General features: G+C 50.5%; 1 protein-coding gene across 1 annotated transcript in view; it reads left to right on the top strand.

Moving 5' to 3' along the window:
* Window positions 1–2,615: 2,615 nt before the first annotated feature.
* Window positions 2,616–17,500, top strand: part of LOC119584532 (activated Cdc42 kinase-like) — a 46,523-nt gene continuing 31,638 nt past the window's right edge. Inside the window, exon 1 of the mRNA XM_037933196.1 lies at window positions 2,616–2,635. The gene's annotated coding sequence lies outside the window, so the exon portion shown is untranslated. The remainder of the gene's footprint in view (window positions 2,636–17,500) is intronic.

Raw genomic sequence — 17,500 nt, 5'->3', positions numbered from 1 at the left:
TCCCCCTCCCCTTCTCCCTCCCCCCACACTTACTCCCTCTCTCTCCCTCTCTCTCTTCCTCTCTCCCTCTCCTCTTCCACTTTCTCTTTCCTCTTTTCTTTCTCTGCATCTTTTTTCCTAGGTCCTTCATGGGCCTGTGCTTGAAAAGCATTTGCAAGCTAGTAACATGTCTTATTTGTTTTGACATTGTGCAAGTTACATTGCAGAACTGAAGGAATCGAGGCCGTGATATGATTAATGATAAGTGAAACGTGTTCCCTTGATCAAAGAAGTGAACAGTCGGTCCAAATGTGATTAAAGTTTAATAATCCGGTGATGATTATTGATATTGTATTTGTTTTTTCTATTAATTTTTATTTATATTTAATCGAACGACACTTTTTTTTTGCATTAACATGACGTCAGCTGCCTTGTGATATCATATGATTTTGAGCCGAGCCACTTGGGGCGACATCCTGCTCGCCGGTTTGGGTTGCTGGGCTCGCCTCCTCTCTCTCTCTCTCTCTCTCTCTCTCTCTCTCTCTCTCTCTCTCTCTCTCTCTCTCTCTCTCTCTCTCTCTCTCTCTCTCTCTCTCTCTCTCTCTCTCTCTCTCTCTCTCTCTCTCTCTCTCTCTCTCTCTCTCTCTCTTCTTCTCTCTCCCTCTCTCTCTCTCTCTTTTCCTCTCTCTCTCTCTCTCTCTCTCTCTCTCTCTCTCTCTCTCTCTCTCTCTCTCATCATACACACGCTTGCGCGCCATCTCCCTCTTTTTCCCTGCTTCCCTCTCTCCCTTCCCTTTCCCTTTCCCCCTTCGCTTCCGCTTCCTCTCGGTCTGTGCAGTTCTCGCCCGGCACCAAACGCGTCACCAGAAAGGCTCGGAAGCACGCCTTGAGGAGGACCTCCGCCACGCCCTCGAGGTCTCGACGGCGGACAACCCCCCCCCCCACAGCCCTACTCCCCCTACGATCCCCCCAAGCCCCCTAATATCCCAACCCCCCAGTCCTCACTCCGTTCATGCACCCCCCCCCCTCCCTCTCCCGACCCCGATGAAGTAACCAGGACCGGAAACCAGCGTGTTAACCTCAGCTTACCTCAGCCCACCCCGCCCACCTCAGCCCACCTTCAGCCCTTCGAGGATACGCCCTAACTCACCTTTCTTTGCCTTTCTTTGCCCCTTTGCCCCACCCCTCTCCGCCCCCTCTTCAACCCGCCCCCTCTTCTCTCCCCACCTCCTCCTCTCTCCCCACCTCCTCCTCTCTCCCCACCTCCTCCTCTCTCCCCACCTCCTCCTCTCTCCCCACCTCCTCCTCTCCTCATCCTCTTCCTCCTTCTCCTCCTTCTCCTTCTCCTTCTCCTTCTCTTCCACCTTTCCCTCCTCTTCCTCCTCCTCTTCCTCTTCCTATTTCACCTTCCCCTCTTCCTCCTCCTTTTTTTAATGATGTTATTGTTATTTCTTTACAGTTTTTAATCATTATTATTATCACTATTTTTTAACTTTTTTTTATTCAACAAATCTTCTGAGACGTCCTCATGCCACTCCATCCTGGGTTCGATTCTTCGCACGTTGGATTGGCTGCTTGTCGTGCTGTCATTCGCTGTCATAGGCTGTCAGTGGCTGTCGCTGGCCGGAGCATGCGAGCTGTTTGAGTCCTCTCCTGTGCCCGCTGTGTAATCTCTCTCTCTCTCTCTGTCTGTCTCTCTCTCTCTTTCTCTCTCTCTCTCTCTCTCTCTCTCTCTCTCTCTCTCTCTCTCTCTCTCTCTCTCTCTCTCTCTCTCTCTCTCTCTCTCTCTCTCTTCGTTTTTCTTTCTGTTCTTTCTTTATTTTTTTATTCTTTCTTTCCGTATTTATTTGTTTATTTTTCTTTTCTTTCTTCCTTTCTTCCTTTCTTTCGTGTCAAATGCCCTCGAGTTAGAATGGCAGCGGGGAAGGGGGGGGGGGGAGTAAGTGCAAAGAAAGACGCCTTGTTTGCACCGCCTGCTGTTGCAACTGTGCATCGGCAGTAAGGGCGCGCTGGTGATTGGCGCCGATGGATAACGAGCAGTGGGAGTGTGGGTTGGTTAGAGTGGTCCTGTTAGTAATAGGTAAGTAGATGGTTGGTTACTTGGAGTGATTGTGTTAGTAAAAGGTTGTTTGGTTGGTGTGAGTCATTGGTGGTTAGTGTGGGTGAGTTGGGTGGCTAGTGTGATCGGTAGTTAAGTCAGTAGGTGGAGCGATCGAGTAAGTAGCAAGGTCGGTTAGTGCGAGTGGGTTGGTAGTGATTAGGTGCGAGCGAGTTAGGGGTCAGTTAGTATGAGTGAATGAATGCGCTGGTAGTCAGGGCGATCGGGTCAGTACTTGGGTGGTCTGTTAGTTGGTAGTTATTAGGTGCGAGCGCGAGAATTCGTTAGTAGGCAGCTCGTTAGTGGGTAGCGTCGAGCGGCCGAGGCGCGTCGCGTCCAGCGGAGGGTAAACAGTATGTCGTCACCGCCGGAGAAGTCCGCACGCTCTCAGGGTTTTCCTGAGTGCCGTCGACCGCGGAGCTGGAGTGTAGTGCCACTTTTTACTTTCCTTCGGAGTGCCGGAGGAAGAAGGCACTAGCGGCGTCGAGGGACTTGATCGTTGGAGAAGGACGTCGCGGGAGATAGGACTCCGGACGTCCCTCCGCCTGGCCCTTCCTCGTGAGTGCCAGCGCCCCCTGGTCGGGGCAAGTCGGGGCAGGTGCAGCTTCGGAGTCTTTCCGCTTTATCGAGTCCGTGTCGCGTCCTCTGTTTTCTCAAGGGGCGTCGGGGGGGGGGGGGTGTCCCTGGAAGCTAGGGTTTGTGTAGCCTGGACGTAGGCTCCGTACTGCGCACTCGCTCTCTCGGGACGTTGTTTGTGTGTGCAGCTGCCCGAGTACGTCGTCGTCCTCCTCGCCCTCCTCCTGCCGCGGCCGCATTCCCACGCCCTCCCGCCGCGCCCGGACGCTTTTTCGTGGCCGCGATCGCCGGAGCGCCACGAGACGCCGGCGGAGTTTGCTTTTTCTGCAACTTTTGTCATTGTTGCGGTGGTGTTGCAAGGGAGGAACCTCTGCGAGCCGTGCAGGTGCTGCGCCGTGGCTGGGATGCGCGGCGAATGGGAGGGGGAAGGGAGGGGGGAGGGGGGGAACTGGTGCGTTTTGCCGATCGTCAGTTTTCTCTGGGTTGGAAGCGCAGGGTTGTAAAGAGGTTGTTCTGTGTGTGCATGTTACTAGAGAGAGAGAGAGAGAGAGAGAGAGAGAGAGAGAGAGAGAGAGAGAGAGAGAGAGAGAGAGAGAGAGAGAGGAGGGAGGGAGGGTGGGAGGGAGGCGAATAAATGAATGAATGAAGACAGGAGAAGCGACCAAAGTTGAGATGAATGTCCGAGAGGGAAGCGAGAGGGACACAAATGCGTCCGTCCGTCCGTTTGCCTGTTGTCACGTATGCTTATGTGCACAAGAGTGTCTGTCACGACTCGTGTTACGCTCAGCTGTTTTAAGCAATAAACAAGCTTAAAGGCTACTCGTATATTGTCTTCTGTGCTCTGCCCCCCCTCCTCTCCCTGCTACTGCCTGCGTTTCTCGGTCAGCGTCGAGAGGCGCATGTGAAGGCTAACATACACACAACGCTGCTATTTGCTCTGTCTGTGATTTTTGACCCGCTCGTGCGCTATGCAATGCTGCAACATGCGTCTCCCCCTCCCCCTCGCCCCTTTGCACATTTGCATAGCTGCAACGGACCGAATTAAAGCGAAAATAGACACAGTGCATCCGGAATCTCTCTCTCTCTCTCTCTCTCTCTCTCTCTCTCTCTCTCTCTCTCTCTCTCTCTCTCTCTCTCTCTCTCTCCCTCTCCCTCTCTCCCTCTCCCTCTCCCTCTCTCCCTCTCCCTCCTACCTGCTCTCCCTCTCCCCTTCCCTTCCTTCCCTCCCCTCCTCCCTTCCCACTCCTCCCCTTTCCCTCCTCCCCTCCCTCCCTCCCTCCCTCCCTCCCTCCCTCCCTCCCTCCCTCCCTCCCTCCCTCCAAGAATTGAAGCGAAGATGAACACCGTGCACCCGAGCCTACTTCTTAACTGCCGTGGTTTTATGTCGAGGTTTCATTCAGCTCGGGTTGGAAATCCGCCACAGATGCAGTTTTTTTTGGTGTGTGTGTGCTTATGTTGCTTGCATGCCTGTCTGCGCATGTGCTTGTTTTGTGTCAGTGTTCTTTGCGCAGGCATGTAGATAGTTATTTGTGTCAGTAGCTTAATATGCATGATATAGTACGTACTGTGCGTTGCGCATGTATGTATTCATGCAGGAATGCTCAGTACACGGCGCGACCCCAAATCTTTCCTCCAAAATGGCAGTACTTACTTGCATGAATGTCCGTAACGGTCATGCATCCACCCAGCGCCCATTTGCATGGACACATGAACTAATGGCCTGTCTGGCGGGACTTGCTCGCGGGGCCAACCGACGCCGGCGATAACGCTGCGGCAGGTGCTTAGCGCGTCGTGGCCGGGGCGCTAAGAAGGCGCTCGTTACCTGGGTCTTGTCAGAGGCGCTTGGCCTTCGTGCTGTTTTTTTTTATTTATTTATTTATTTGTTTTTCTTTTTCTTCTTTTTTTGTGTGTGTGCATTTATGGGGGGGGGAGGGAGATAGAGAGAGGAGAGGGGAGGAGGAAAAGGGTGAGAAGGGAGAAAGAGGGAAAGGGAGAGGGGGAGAGAGGGAGAGAAAGAGAGAGCGAAGGAAAGGGAGGGGGAGAGGAGGAGAGATAGAAGGAGAGAGGGGGAGAAGAAGGGGGAGAATAAGAGAGAGGGAGAAAGAAAGAAAGAGGAAGAGATAGAGAGTTTCTGATTTTTCTTCCTCCGTTTCAAAGAAGTGACACACGCGAGCCTTGGGGCAGTGGCGAGCGGCACTCCTTGGGGTAGGTGCCTTCTGGTGCCCCCCCCCCCTCCTCTGACAGGGCGAGAGAAGCGTCAGGGACTTTTATGAGGGTGAGGTCGGGGGGGGGGGAGCATTCTCCCGTCGTCTCGACCTCAAGTTCCCGCCAGTGGAATGGCAGCCTCTCGAGTTGGACCTTGAAGGGGCGGGGAGGGCGGGGCGGAGGAGGGACGGCAGGAGGCAACTGTCAGAATTCGGTCGAGGGATTAGGCTTGGTCTCGAGGGCCAGGTAGCGCGAGGGGGGGGGGTACTCGAGGGGCAGAGGAAGAGTCTCGAAGGATTGGAGGATTAGGGATCGGAGAGGCCGCGAGCCGAGGGCCCAGCAGACGCCATAATTAACAAGAGGTCAGCAAAAAGCGGCGCTGGGGGCCAGTGATGTCGCCCCGCCCGCGCCTCTGATTAGCTTGCCTCTCGCGCCCCCGCGCCCGCCCGCCCGCCCCGCGCCCCCCCCCCTCCTCTCTCTCTCTCTCTCTCTCTCTCTCTCTCTCTCTCTCTCTCTCTCTCTCTCTCTTGTCTCTTTTTTATTTTCTCTCTCTCTGCCTGTCTCTCTCTCTCTCTCTCTCTCTCTCTCCTCTCTCTCTCTCTCCTCTCTCTCCCTCCTTTCCTCTCTCTCCCTCCTCTCCTCCCTCTCCCTCTCCCTCTCCCCTCTCCCTCTCTCCCTCTCATCCCTCCTCTCCTTCCTCCTCTTCTCTCTCATCTCTCTCGTTCCTCTTCTCCTCCTTCTCGTGCCCTCTCGTCCTCTTTTCCCCCTCCCCCTCCCCCTCTCTTCTCGGTCCGTCTCTCTCCCGGCCTCTTTCTTGGCTCTCTCTTCCTCTCTCTCTCCCTCTCTCCTCCTCTCATCTCTCTCCTCCCTCTCTCCTCCTCTCTCCTCCTCTCTCCTCCTCCTCCTCCTCTCTCCTCTCTCCTCCTCTCTCCTCCTCCTCCTCCTCCTCTCTCCCTCGCCCTTTCCTCCCTCCCCCTCCCCTCTCTCATACTCGGATTCTTGATTTGACTTGTTCTCTCTCTCTCTCTCTCTCTCTCTCTCTCGTCTCTCTGCTCTCTCGTTCTCTCTCTCTCTCTCTCTTCCTCTCTCTCTCCCTCTCTCTTCCTCTCTCTCTCCTCTCTCTCTCTCTCTCTCTCTCTCTCTCTCTCTCTCCCTCTCTCCTCTCTTCCTCTTCGTAGTTTGTGTTTGTTCCGTGGTCCGTGTGGCTGAGGATCCGTTGTGCGGTCTTTTATTCTCTGAAGTGCGAGTAAACCGTTCCTTTGGGATTTTACAAAGCTTTGTTCTTATTCTTGTTCTGATTGTTACTGTTTTTGTTGTTGTTGCTGTTATTATTATTATTGTTGTTGTTGTTGTTATCATTATTATTATTATTATTATTATTATTATTATTATTATTATTTATTATTATTATTATTATTATGTTCATTAATTTATTGTCATTACTAAAGCTAGTATTATTCTTTTATGATAATCATCTTCGTTTCTAACTGATCATGATATATATTTTTTTATCATTATCGTTTCTCTCTTTTGGCTTCGTGTGATCCAGCAGTTGCCTTCGCCTGTTGCTGCCCTTCTCGGGTGCGCTGCGGATGTGGCGTCTCTCGCCCTCTCTCTCTCCTCCTCTCGCCCTCTCTCTCTGTTTCTTTCTCTTTCTCTATTTCTCTATTTTTCTATTTCTTTGTTTCTCTCTTTCTCTTTCTCTTTCTATTTTTATCTCTTTCTCTTTTTATCTCTCTCTCTCTCTCCCTCTCTCTCTCTCTCTCTCTCTCTCTCTCTCTCTCTCTCTCTCTCTCTCTCTCTCTCTCTCTATATATATATATATATATATATATATATATATATATATATATATATAATATATATCCTCCCCCCCCTTTCCCTCTCTTCTTTACTTCTTCCTCTCCGTCTCTATTTCCTTCTCTCACCCCCCCCCCCATCGACGCCGCAACTGCCTTAGCTAAAATTGACTGACAAACGCTCTAACGCCCGTTTAAACAGCGTGGGATTTAACACTGGGAGTTTTTTCTGCGTTTTTTTTTTTCAACGCGTTTTCCTTGCCCAAATGATCGTAAGGGGCGGCGTTGTCGCGTGGGAGGAGGGAAAGGGGGAAGGGAGAGAGAGTGGGGAGAGAGGGACAGACAGACAGACAGACAGACAAGAAGTGACATTTCATTCATGTTGTTCGATCATTAATGCCGTTGCTTTGAGTCACGTGATGGCTGTGTGTGTGTGGGGGGGGGTGTATATAGTATTTTGCGTGTTTATTTTCATTTATGGATGTAGGTGTGTGTAGTGTACATGGCTGTGTGCGTGCATATGCGTGTGTGCGTGTGTTCGCACTGTAGTCGCGTGTCCATTTTCGGGGTAAGGGGGGAGGGGGGGGAGGGGGGAAATTGAGGTGTGGTCGAGCTGTTGGGGAGGGGGAGGGGGGAGGAAGGGGGAGGACCTTGCACGCCACACCTCTATAACCCCAGCCTCCCCATCCTTCCCCTTCCCCCTCTCCCTCCCCTTCCCCTTCCCCTCTCCCCTCCCCTCTCCTCTCCTCTCCCCCCTCCCCTCCCCTTCCCCGCTACTCCACAGGGGGGGGGGGCCGGTGCAGGGTGATCTTTGCATGCAGGACGTTGCACCCTGCAGGAGAGTCATGACCCCCCTCCCCCTCCCCCTACCCTACCTGCGGCCGCCGTAGGTTGTGTGTACACGTTCATCCAGTGTTGTGGAAGGTGTGGGTGTGGGTTTTGTGGGTGGGTGTGGGTTTGTGTGGGTGTGGGTTTGTGTGGGTGTGTGGGTGTGGGTGTGGTTGTGTATTTTGTATTTTGTGAATGATTTTAATGTTTTTTAATGGCGCATCGATTCCCAAATTTTATGCAACTGAAGAAGACTTCAAATAAACCTATAATGCCTTCACTCTCCTGCGCAGGTCATTATTTCCTTCATGTTTTTTCTTTTCATTTATTTATTAATTTTTCATTCTGCTTTTGAATTTTGAATACATGTTTCATTAGTTTTTTTTTTTTTTAATTGTGATGCAGATTTATTGATCGACAAAAATGCAATATACTTAGTGTTGAAAATTTCGTGGGAAAAATGTGACATCATGTTTTTCCCCTTAATAAGAGAGTTAGGTAAAAGCGCATGACAGTTGGAGTGCATGATTCTGGCTGCATGACGCTGGGCGGTGGATATTAGTGTGAGTGGTCTGTGTCATGCGTTCGTGTCATGTCACGGCGGAAGATGAGGTCACACGAGGTTGTGGCGTCTTTTTGGTTTGTATTTTTATTTGTTTATCTATTTATTTTGTGTTTGATTTCATGATTATTGTAATGAATGGTTGATATATATTTTTTTTAATATCGCTACACTGGTATTTTTTGTTGTATTCAGTATATATATATATATATATATATATATATATATATATATATATATATATATATATATATATATATATATACATATATATATTATATATATATATATATTATAATATATATATATATTATATATATATATATATATATATATATATATATATATATATATATTATATTATATATATATATATATATATATATTATATATATATCCATTATTATTTCATTGATATGTGGTTCTGTCTCTTTCTCACTCCATCATCACTTTTTACTCTCTCCGTTGTTATCACTTTGTTTATCTCCTTTGATTTGTTCTCACTCATCTCTTTCTTCTAAATTATCATTTCCCCGTCTTCCGCATTTTCCATTTATTTTTCTTCGTATTTTTCTTTTTTTCATGTCACATTTTTCCTCTGTATTTTCTATTTTTTTCTTATACATTTTCTTACAGATTTCCATAGTTTTTTTTTTCCACAGTTTCACTGTTTTCGTCCACGTGTTTATTTCCATATCTTTCACTTCATCTTTCCCTTGTCATGCTCCTTCCTTCGTCTCACTTCCACTAAACTCCTTTCACTTTACTTCCTTTACTTGACGTCACTCACGTCACTCCCTTCATTTAATTCCATTCACTTCACTCCCTTCACTTCACGTCATTTAGTTTACTCCTTTTATTTCACATCATTCACTTCACACCCTTCACTTCACTGCACGTCATTCCCTTCCCTTCACCTCACTCCGCCTGCAGCACGTGTTCGCGCCGGCCAGGTGTCGCGCGCGTATTGCAAGTGCTTCGCCAGCGCCACGCGTGCCTGCGGGGCCCGAGGAGAGGCGGCGTCGTGTAGCCAGACTTTGGCAGCAGTGGATTTTGAAAAGGGGGGGGCGCACGTTCGCTCGCTCTTTCTTTCATTCTCATTCACGCGGTTTTACTCATTCGCTCTCGTTCTCTCTCGCTCTCGTTCTCTCTCTCTCTCGTTCTCTCTCTCGCTCTCTCTCTCTCTCTCTCTCTCTCTCTCTCTCTCTCTCTCTCTCTCTCTCTCTTTCTGTCTTTCTCTCTCTCTTTCTCTCCTCCTCTCTCTCTCTCTCTCTCTCCTCTTCTCTCCATCCTCTCTCTCTCTTCTATCTCTCTCTCACTTCTCTCCTTCTCTTTCTCTCCTTCTCTTTCTCTCCTTCTCTTCTCCTCTTTCTCAATCTCCTCTCTCTCTCTCTCTCTCTCTCCTCACGCTCAATCGCTCTCATCGTCACTCCACATTTAAAACCCTCATAACTCTCTCTAATCGCGAATCTCTCTCGCACCCCTGCACGCCGCAACGAGCCAAGACCGGTGGACGACCTGACATAATATTGTCTAATCCCGCGAAATTTACGACCCTTTTCCGACCGAGCTGCCGGGCCTTGAGGGAGGTCGTCCGCCATGTATCCTCACGGGGGGGGGGGCTTCACTTGTTGTTTTGTTTGTTTTGTTGTTTTTTTTTCTCGCTTGTTTTTTTCGTTTGTTGCTTGCTTGCTTTTTTTTATTGCTTATGTTTGTTTTTTGTTTTGTGTGTTTTCTCGGTGTTTTTGTTGTTTTTCATTTTCTTTACTTCTCGCTGATTCGTTGTTGTTGTTGTTGTTTAGTTTATTATCTTTATTTGATTTATTTGCTATGGTGCACGCTTTTTGTCAGAAAAAAAAGTTGGTTTCAATTGCCTTTTTGGGGAAAGTGTTGGGAAAAAGAGGAAGAGAAAGAAAGAAAGAGAGAAAGAAGGGTAGATAAACAGACATACATATGCAAACAAGACATTCCTACAGACAGAGACCAAGTATGTGTCTGTGTCTGTCTGTTTGCCTGTATGTATGTATGTATGCATGTATGCATGTCTGTATGCATACCTGTCTGTCTGTCTTTCTATCTGTCTGCCTGTCTGCCTCTCTGCCAGTCTGTGTCTGTCTGTCTGTCTGCCTCTCTGCCAGTCTGTGTCTGTCTGTCTGTCTGCCTCTCTGCCAGTCTGTGTCTGTCTGTCTGTCTGCCTCTCTGCCAGTCTGTGTCTGTCTGTCTGTCTGCCTCTCTGCCATCTTGTCTGTTGTCTTCTGCCTCTCTGCAGCGTGTCGTCTTCTGTCTGCCTCTTCTGCAGTCGTGTCTGTCTGCCGTAAGTCTCCCTATTTGCGAGCGCGTAAGTTCCGAAGATTAGCACTTTGCGGTTTCGTTCCCTGTCACGCTCCCCTTGCCTGCCTGTGCCTGTCCTGTCACGAGGCGCTTGACAGGCGGATTTCGTCATGGGTTTTTGGTTAAGTTGCGATGATTGGATTTTTTTTTCTATTTTGGTCATCTGATTATGTGCAACGATTTTTATTTATTCGTTTTTTTTGTTTGGTTGATTTGTCTTGTTTAATATGGATTAGTTGATTTGTTTATCCGTCTGAAACTGTCTCGAGGACGGGTTGTTCGTTCGTCGGTCGGTCGGTCGGTCGGTCGGTCGGTCGGTCGGTCGGTCGCGCCCGAATTCGCGGTGGAGGGTAGTTGGCAAGCGACCCGGGGGGAGGGGGAGGGGGTGAAGAAAATAAGTGGGAGGGGGAGGGAGGTGAGAGTAAATATGAGGGAAAGGGAGATGAAGAGAATGGATGAGAGGGAAAGGAGGATGGAGAGAATGGGAGAGAGGAGAGAGGAGACGGTAAATGAGAAGAGAAAGAATATAAAGATGATAACCGAAGAGGTGAGAAAATAATCGAGACGGAAGGTGACGAAAAGGGTAATGAAGAGAGAGAGAGAGAGAGAGAGAAACCATCAACAACATCAAAAATGTGTAAAACCTCGCACGTAATGAGGAGAGCACTGAGCCTGGCCCTGACCCCCGCGCGCCCGGGGTCATGGCAGGAGCGCAGTGACCCCGTGCGGCGGCTCTGCGTCGGTCGCGGCGAAATCGTCCGTCACGCCACAACGCCCAAATCACCCCTGCCCACGCCCGTGATGCTCGCCACTCGCTAGCCCTCCACGCACAGGCTACTTGCTATTCGAGAGCTAGTCACGCCGAGTGCGCCCGACTACTTGCTAGCCATTCACGCCCAGCTTCTCGGCGCTCGCTAGCTTTTCTGGCTCGTCCCTTCGCCGTTCAGGGGCCTTTCACGCCCACCCTTTCGCCACCCATGCCCCTCCCACCTCCACCTCTGCCGCTTTTCCTCCATCTCGACCTCTTCTACCTCCTCCTTCTCCCCCTCCTCCATCTTCACCTCTCCACCTCCTCTTCCTCCTCTTCCTCCTCTTCCTCCTCCTCTTTCTTCTTCCTCCTCCTCTTCCTCCTCCTCCTCCTCCTCCTCCTCTTCCTCCTCCTCCTCCTCCTCCTCCTCTTCCTCTTCCTCCTCTTCCTCCTCCTCCTCCTCCTCCTCCTCCTCCTCCTCCTCCTCCTCCTCCTCCTCCTCCTCCTCCTCCTCCCCCCCCCCCCATTGAGGATCTCGTTCCTGGAGGTCCGTTCTGCAGGTACTTGTGGTCTTCGCGGTCCTTCGCTACAGGTCGTGGGTCATCGTAGAAATGGTTTTCCTATTTTACGATAGGCTTTATTGGTGGGGCGTCCTAGGGTGGGGGAAGGGGGGGGGAAGGGAAGAGGGAGGAGGGGGAGGGAGGGAGGGACAATGGTCTGTGAGAGAACGCGGCGGGGGGAGGGGGGTAGAGGGTAGAGGGACGTGCTCGGAGAGGGGGATTGGGAGGGGGAGGGGCGGTCTGCACCCTTTGTCAACTACGGGTTAGGGGGAAGGTGGTAGGGTGTGGGGGTGTGGGAGGGAATGTGGTGGGGTGTGGGCGGGAATGTGGTGGGCGTGCAACGTCTGAGAAATTTGAGATTAGGGTTGGAGGTGGTAATCTGGAGTCAAAAGTGTTTTTTTCTGTTTCTGGTTCTTTATTTCTTTTCAAGTTTCTTAGTCTCTCTCTCTCTCTCTCTCTCTCTCTCTCTCTCTCTCTCTCTCTCTCTCTCTCTCTCTCTCTCTCTCTCTCTCTCTCTCCTCTCTCTCTCTCTCCTCTCTCCTCTCTCCTCCTCCTCCTCTCTGCCTCTCTATCTCTCTCTCTCCCTCTCCGTCCCTCCGTCTCTCCCTCCCTCCCACTCTCTCCCCCTCTCTCTCTCCCTCCCTCCGTCCAACCCTCCCCCCCTCTCTCTCCTTGGTTAGGAGTTATTAATTAACAGTGCGTGCACAGGTGTTTGGCATTTGGCCTAAGCAGAGGTGGTTAATGATGGCAGTATTAGGACAATGCCATTAGGTCTCTCCTCACTCTTCTTTTTTCTCTCTCTTCTCTCATTTCTCTCTTCTCTTCTGTTTTCCCTCTCTTTTCTTCTTTTCTTCTCTTCTCTTTTGTTTTCTATCTACTCTCCTCTTATCCGTTCTACCTTTACCTACTTCGTCTCCACTTCCTACCTCCTCCTCTCGTTCCGCCCCTTCTCTCCCCTCTTCTCCCCTTTCTCCCTCCTTTTCTCCTCCCCTCTCCCCTCTTCTTCCCCCTCCTTCTCTCCCCCTCGCACATGTCCGCATCTTTTGGGATTTACTCATGAAGTCGATTACAGAAGCAGACTTTTAAATCCTGGCTCGGGATTGTTGCTGTCTCGCGATTAGGTAGCCTTCCTTCCCTTCTCCTCTCCTCCCACTCCCCTCCCCCTCCCCTCTTCCTCCTCTTCCCTCTTTCCCCTCCCTTTCTTCCCATCTCCCTCCCCCTTCTCTCCTCCCTCTTCTCCTCCCCTCCCCTCCCCTCCCCTACCCCCTCCTCCCCTCTCCCCTCTCCCTCTCCCTCTCCCTCTCCCCTCCCTGCTTTCACATATACCAAGTCGTAATTAGTCCGTCCTCCTCCGTTAATTGACCGGCAGAGAGTTCGTGCGGGCGAGGAGGCTGATTCGGGCGCGAAAGAGGCGTCTTGGGTGTCACGTGGTCGCCATTTTTTTTTTTTTTTTTTTTTTTTTTTTTTTTTTTTTTTTGTCGCGTGAGAGAGGAAGAGGTTATTGCTTTTTAATTCTTAGTATTTATTATTATTTCGTTATTATTTATTATTTTTTATTATTGTTTTATTATCTATTACTTATTATTTAGTTATTTATTTGTTTATATCTTTGTTTGTTTTCTTTTGTCTTTTTCTTTCTTCTTCGCAGTAAAGGAGCTTGTTGGTTATTTATTCAGTTTCCATTTCCCTTATCTATTTTTTTCTCTCTTTTTTATTTATAATACTGGAGTTTATCGACATTTTTTCGACTCCTCTATCGTTCCTTTAGGTAAAACCATAAGATAAGTTTCAGTGGTATATAAATTTTGAAGAAAAAATAAACGTGTCTTTTTTTATACATATACGTCGTTTACTCGTATGCAAATAAGGTTTTGCAAAGGTGTGAATAATTAGCTAATCTTGCAATGGCATTCCTCTCTTAGCTTGCCATCCTGATTTCTGCGTCGTTGGTTCGTTTTGTTTGTTCTGCGGCCTTTTCTTTTCTTTTTCTACTTTTGCTTCGAAGTTGATAGAGATGGATCATTTCAGATTATTTTAAAATCACCATTTTTTAAACGTTGTGGCGAGTTGTCTGATCTGAATCGAAACGTCGTGGTTTATTATCCGCTGTGTTGCTGGTTTTTTATTTATTTTCTTTCTTTCTTCCCTTCTCTGTGTCTCTATCTGTCTTTCTCTGTCTATTTCAGTGGGTATTACTTTTATATTGAGTGATATTTTTCATTTCTTTCTTTCTGCCCTCGACCCCCCCCCCCCCCCATTCATCGCTACTTCCATTTTTGATGCTCGTTCATGGAGGCGACTCTGCGCCTCCTTCCGTCGCCTCCTTCTGCCTGTTTGTTTTGTTTTCGTTTATCTATCATCTGTCTTCATTCACCGCCCACCCAGGCCTTCCTTTGGTCTCACCCCCCCCCACCTAGGGTTTCCCCCCCGGCCCCTCCCCCCTGTGGTCCTCATGTCTCTCGCCACCCACTGCCCCCACTCATAACAGAGTGGCCTCCCCCCCCCCCTATCTCGGCACTCTCCTTCGCTTGCCCCTCCATCCTTCCCTCCTTCCTTTGCCCGTCTTTTGGCCTTCTCTCTCTCTCTCTCTCTCTCTCTCTCTCTCTCTCTCTCTCTCTCTCTCTCTCTCTCTCTCTCTCTCTCTCTCTCTCTCTCTCTCTCTCTCTCTTTCTCTTCTCTCTCTCTCTCTCTCACACACACACACACACACACTCCCTCTCTTTACCTCTCCCTCTCACCCTCTTCCTCTCTCTCTTTCTCCCTCTCTTTACCTCTCCCTCTCCTTCTTCTTCGTCTCCCCCTCTCCCTGTCCCATCCGTTGCTCCCACCCCCCGCCCCTGTCCCTGGCTATCTCTGAGGCGGCCTAGATAACTGTGGTTAGGGGGGCGAGGGGGGGGGGGGGTATCTCGATGGTTGAGGCGCCAGTTCGGGCAGGGGTTGGTTGAAAGGGGGGGGGAGGAAGGAGGGAGGGGGGCGTGGGAAGAGAGAGGAAGGGGAAGGGAGAGGGTGGAAGGAATGAAGGGGGAAGGGAGAGGAGGGAGGGAGGAAGGAAGGAAGGAAGGAAGGAAGGAAGAAGAGAGAAGAGGGAGGGAGCGGGAAGGGGGAAGGGAGAGAAGAGAAGGGGGCGGGGAAGGGGGAAGGGAGGAGGAAGAGAAGGGGGAAGGATGGGAAGATATGGAAGGAAGGGAAGAGAGGGAAAGACAAGGAAGGAGAGAAGGAGGGAGGGAGGGAAGAAGACGGAGCGGGGCAGTACGTAAAAATAGAGAAGGGGAAGGAAAGAGGAAGAGGAGAGAAAGAAGGAAAGAAAGGGAGACAGGGAAGTGATGCATGAATCGTGGTCCGAGAGCTGGCGGAGGAAGAGGCACCGTCTGCGCCTTGTCTCGGGGAGGGGGGGAGGGGGGGAAGGGAAAGAGGAAGAGGAAGAGCGAAGGAAAAGGGGGAGAGGGAGAGGGAGGGAGGGAGAAAGAGAGAGAGGGATGAAGAAAGAGAGAAAGAGAGAGAGGGAGGGAGAAAGAGACAGAGAGAGGGAAGGAGAGAGAGAGAGAGAGAGGGAAGGAGAGAGAGAGAGAGAGAGAGAGAGAGAGAGAGAGAGAGAGAGAGAGAGAGAGAGAGGAGAGAGAGAGAGAGAGAAAGGGAGGAAAGAGAGGAAGGGGAGAGAGCGAGAGAGGCGCGAGTGTGTATTTAGAGTCCGCGTGTTTTACCGCTGCCTACCACTTTTCTGTCCGCGGGCGCCGGCGAGGGCCACGTGGAGGGTGGGCGTCGGCAACCATTGTGATGGGCGGGCGTTTCGGCAGCAGATGAGCCATATTTAGCCCAGACACATATGCCTGTGGGGATGGGGGCGGGGAATGGGCGGGGGTGGGTGGGTGGAGTGTGACCGGGGGTGGGCGGGGGTGGGGGTGGCGCCGACAAGTCCGCCCGCGACGTTACAGGTAGAAGACGACCGACGCCACCCTTTCGGGCGTGGGCGGCTGCCTCCTCCTCTTCCTCCTCCTCTTCTTCCTTCTTCCTCCTCCTCCTCCTCCTCCTCCTCCTTCCTCTCCTCCTCCTCCTCCTCCCCCTCCCCCTCCCCCCCTGTTCCCCCTGGGATCATGTTCCCGCGGGCGGCCAAGGGGAAACGGCACTCGAGGGAAGCCGTATTGCCGTTTTCGCAATCGCTATCACTATCAGCATACATATCGTCATTAACATCACCATACTCATCACCATCATTATCATCATCACCATCACCATCACCATCGCCTTCAACACCATTATCATCATCGTCATCATAAAAAGGGTGGAGAATGAGCAACAGGTGCTTGCCATTGTTAAATTCCTGCTGGGTATTTTACTAGTGCCCCTAACACCCCCCCACCCCGACCCCCACCCCTCTCTCTCTAGGGAGAGGAGGGAAGGGAAGAGAGAGAGAGAGAGGAAAAGGAGAGGGGGAGGAGGAAGGGAGAGGGGAGTGGGCAGTGGGCAGTGGGGAGGCGAGGGCAGAGGGGCAAGGGCAGACAAGGTGAGCAGCAGAAGGTCGAGAGACAGACAGACACCTGTTGATACATAACTTCCCTAAAGCTAGACACAGACACAAAGAAGGATTGACTGACTGACTGACTGACTGACTGACTGACTGACTGACTGACTGACTGACTGACTGACTGACTGACTGACTGACTGACAGACAGACAGGTAGGTAGACACACAGACAGACGGACGTTGGGAAGAGTATTTATTAAGTAAATAATCGGGTAAGATGCTGAACTTATCACCTGGGGGTGGAGGGGGGAGGGGACCCAAGGCCAGACCGCTCGTGTTGGAGATTTCGTGTAAGCTTTGAGGACGAGCGGTGGAGACGCTGCCTTCTGTGTGTGTGTGTCAGGCGTCAGGCGTCAGCAGGGCCGGGGGACTGTTTACTCGGTGGGCGTCAGCACCGTCCCTCCCCGCTGCTCTGCCTCCTCTCCCTCCCCTTCTCTTCTCTCTCTCTCTTTTTCTTCATCCCTCCACTCTCTCTCCTCTCTCTTCTGTCATGTCTCCTCTATTTTTCAATTTCTCTCTGTTCATATCTCTCTTCTTTTCGATTGTCTCCTCTCCTCTCCTCTCCCCTTTGTCTTTTTATCTCTCTTTCTCTCTTCCTTTCTCTTTCTCTCTTTCCGTTCCGCCAAGAATCTTTATCGCAGGCCATTCCTTCGCCATCTTTTTTTTTCGGAGGTCGTCTAATAATCTCCAAGAATTTTCCCTGAAGACGGCGACGGCGGAAGGAGCGCGAGGCGACGCTCACTCCAGAATGCGGCGGAAGAAGAATAGTCGGGGGAAAACATGCACACGGAGAGCGCCCCTTGAAAGTTAAAGGGGGGGGGGGGCACACACGCACGCGCGGAAACATGCACGCGGACACATATACATGCACATGCACATAGATGTACATACACATGTACATGCACATTTATGTACATACACATAAATATGCACATGTATATACACATACACATACACATACACGCACGCACACATACACTCACGCACACACACTCACGCACACGAGCTTAGGGTGTAAGGTAGACGACCAAGATGTCTTGACTCCTTTATTTGTAAAGTAATGATGGAATACGGCTGTGCCAAGGAGCGAGGTGTTGCTCCTCGGCTCCCCGCAGGGAGTCTGCCTGTCATCTCCTACAGTGGTCTAAAGATGGGCATAGATCACGTGCTTAACATGTGACAATCATTGGTGATGAAAGTAGTGTTACAACAATGCATAGTCTTGTGGAAGGGGATAGACACCACTTAATGCAGTGTGCGGCTCAGGTAGATGACTAATTGGTGGTCAGTGTA

Source organism: Penaeus monodon, chromosome 18 (genome assembly GCF_015228065.2).
Source record: "Penaeus monodon isolate SGIC_2016 chromosome 18, NSTDA_Pmon_1, whole genome shotgun sequence".
Classification (NCBI taxonomy): Eukaryota; Metazoa; Arthropoda; class Malacostraca; order Decapoda; family Penaeidae; genus Penaeus; species Penaeus monodon.
This window is presented reverse-complemented; position numbering and strand designations above follow the sequence as displayed.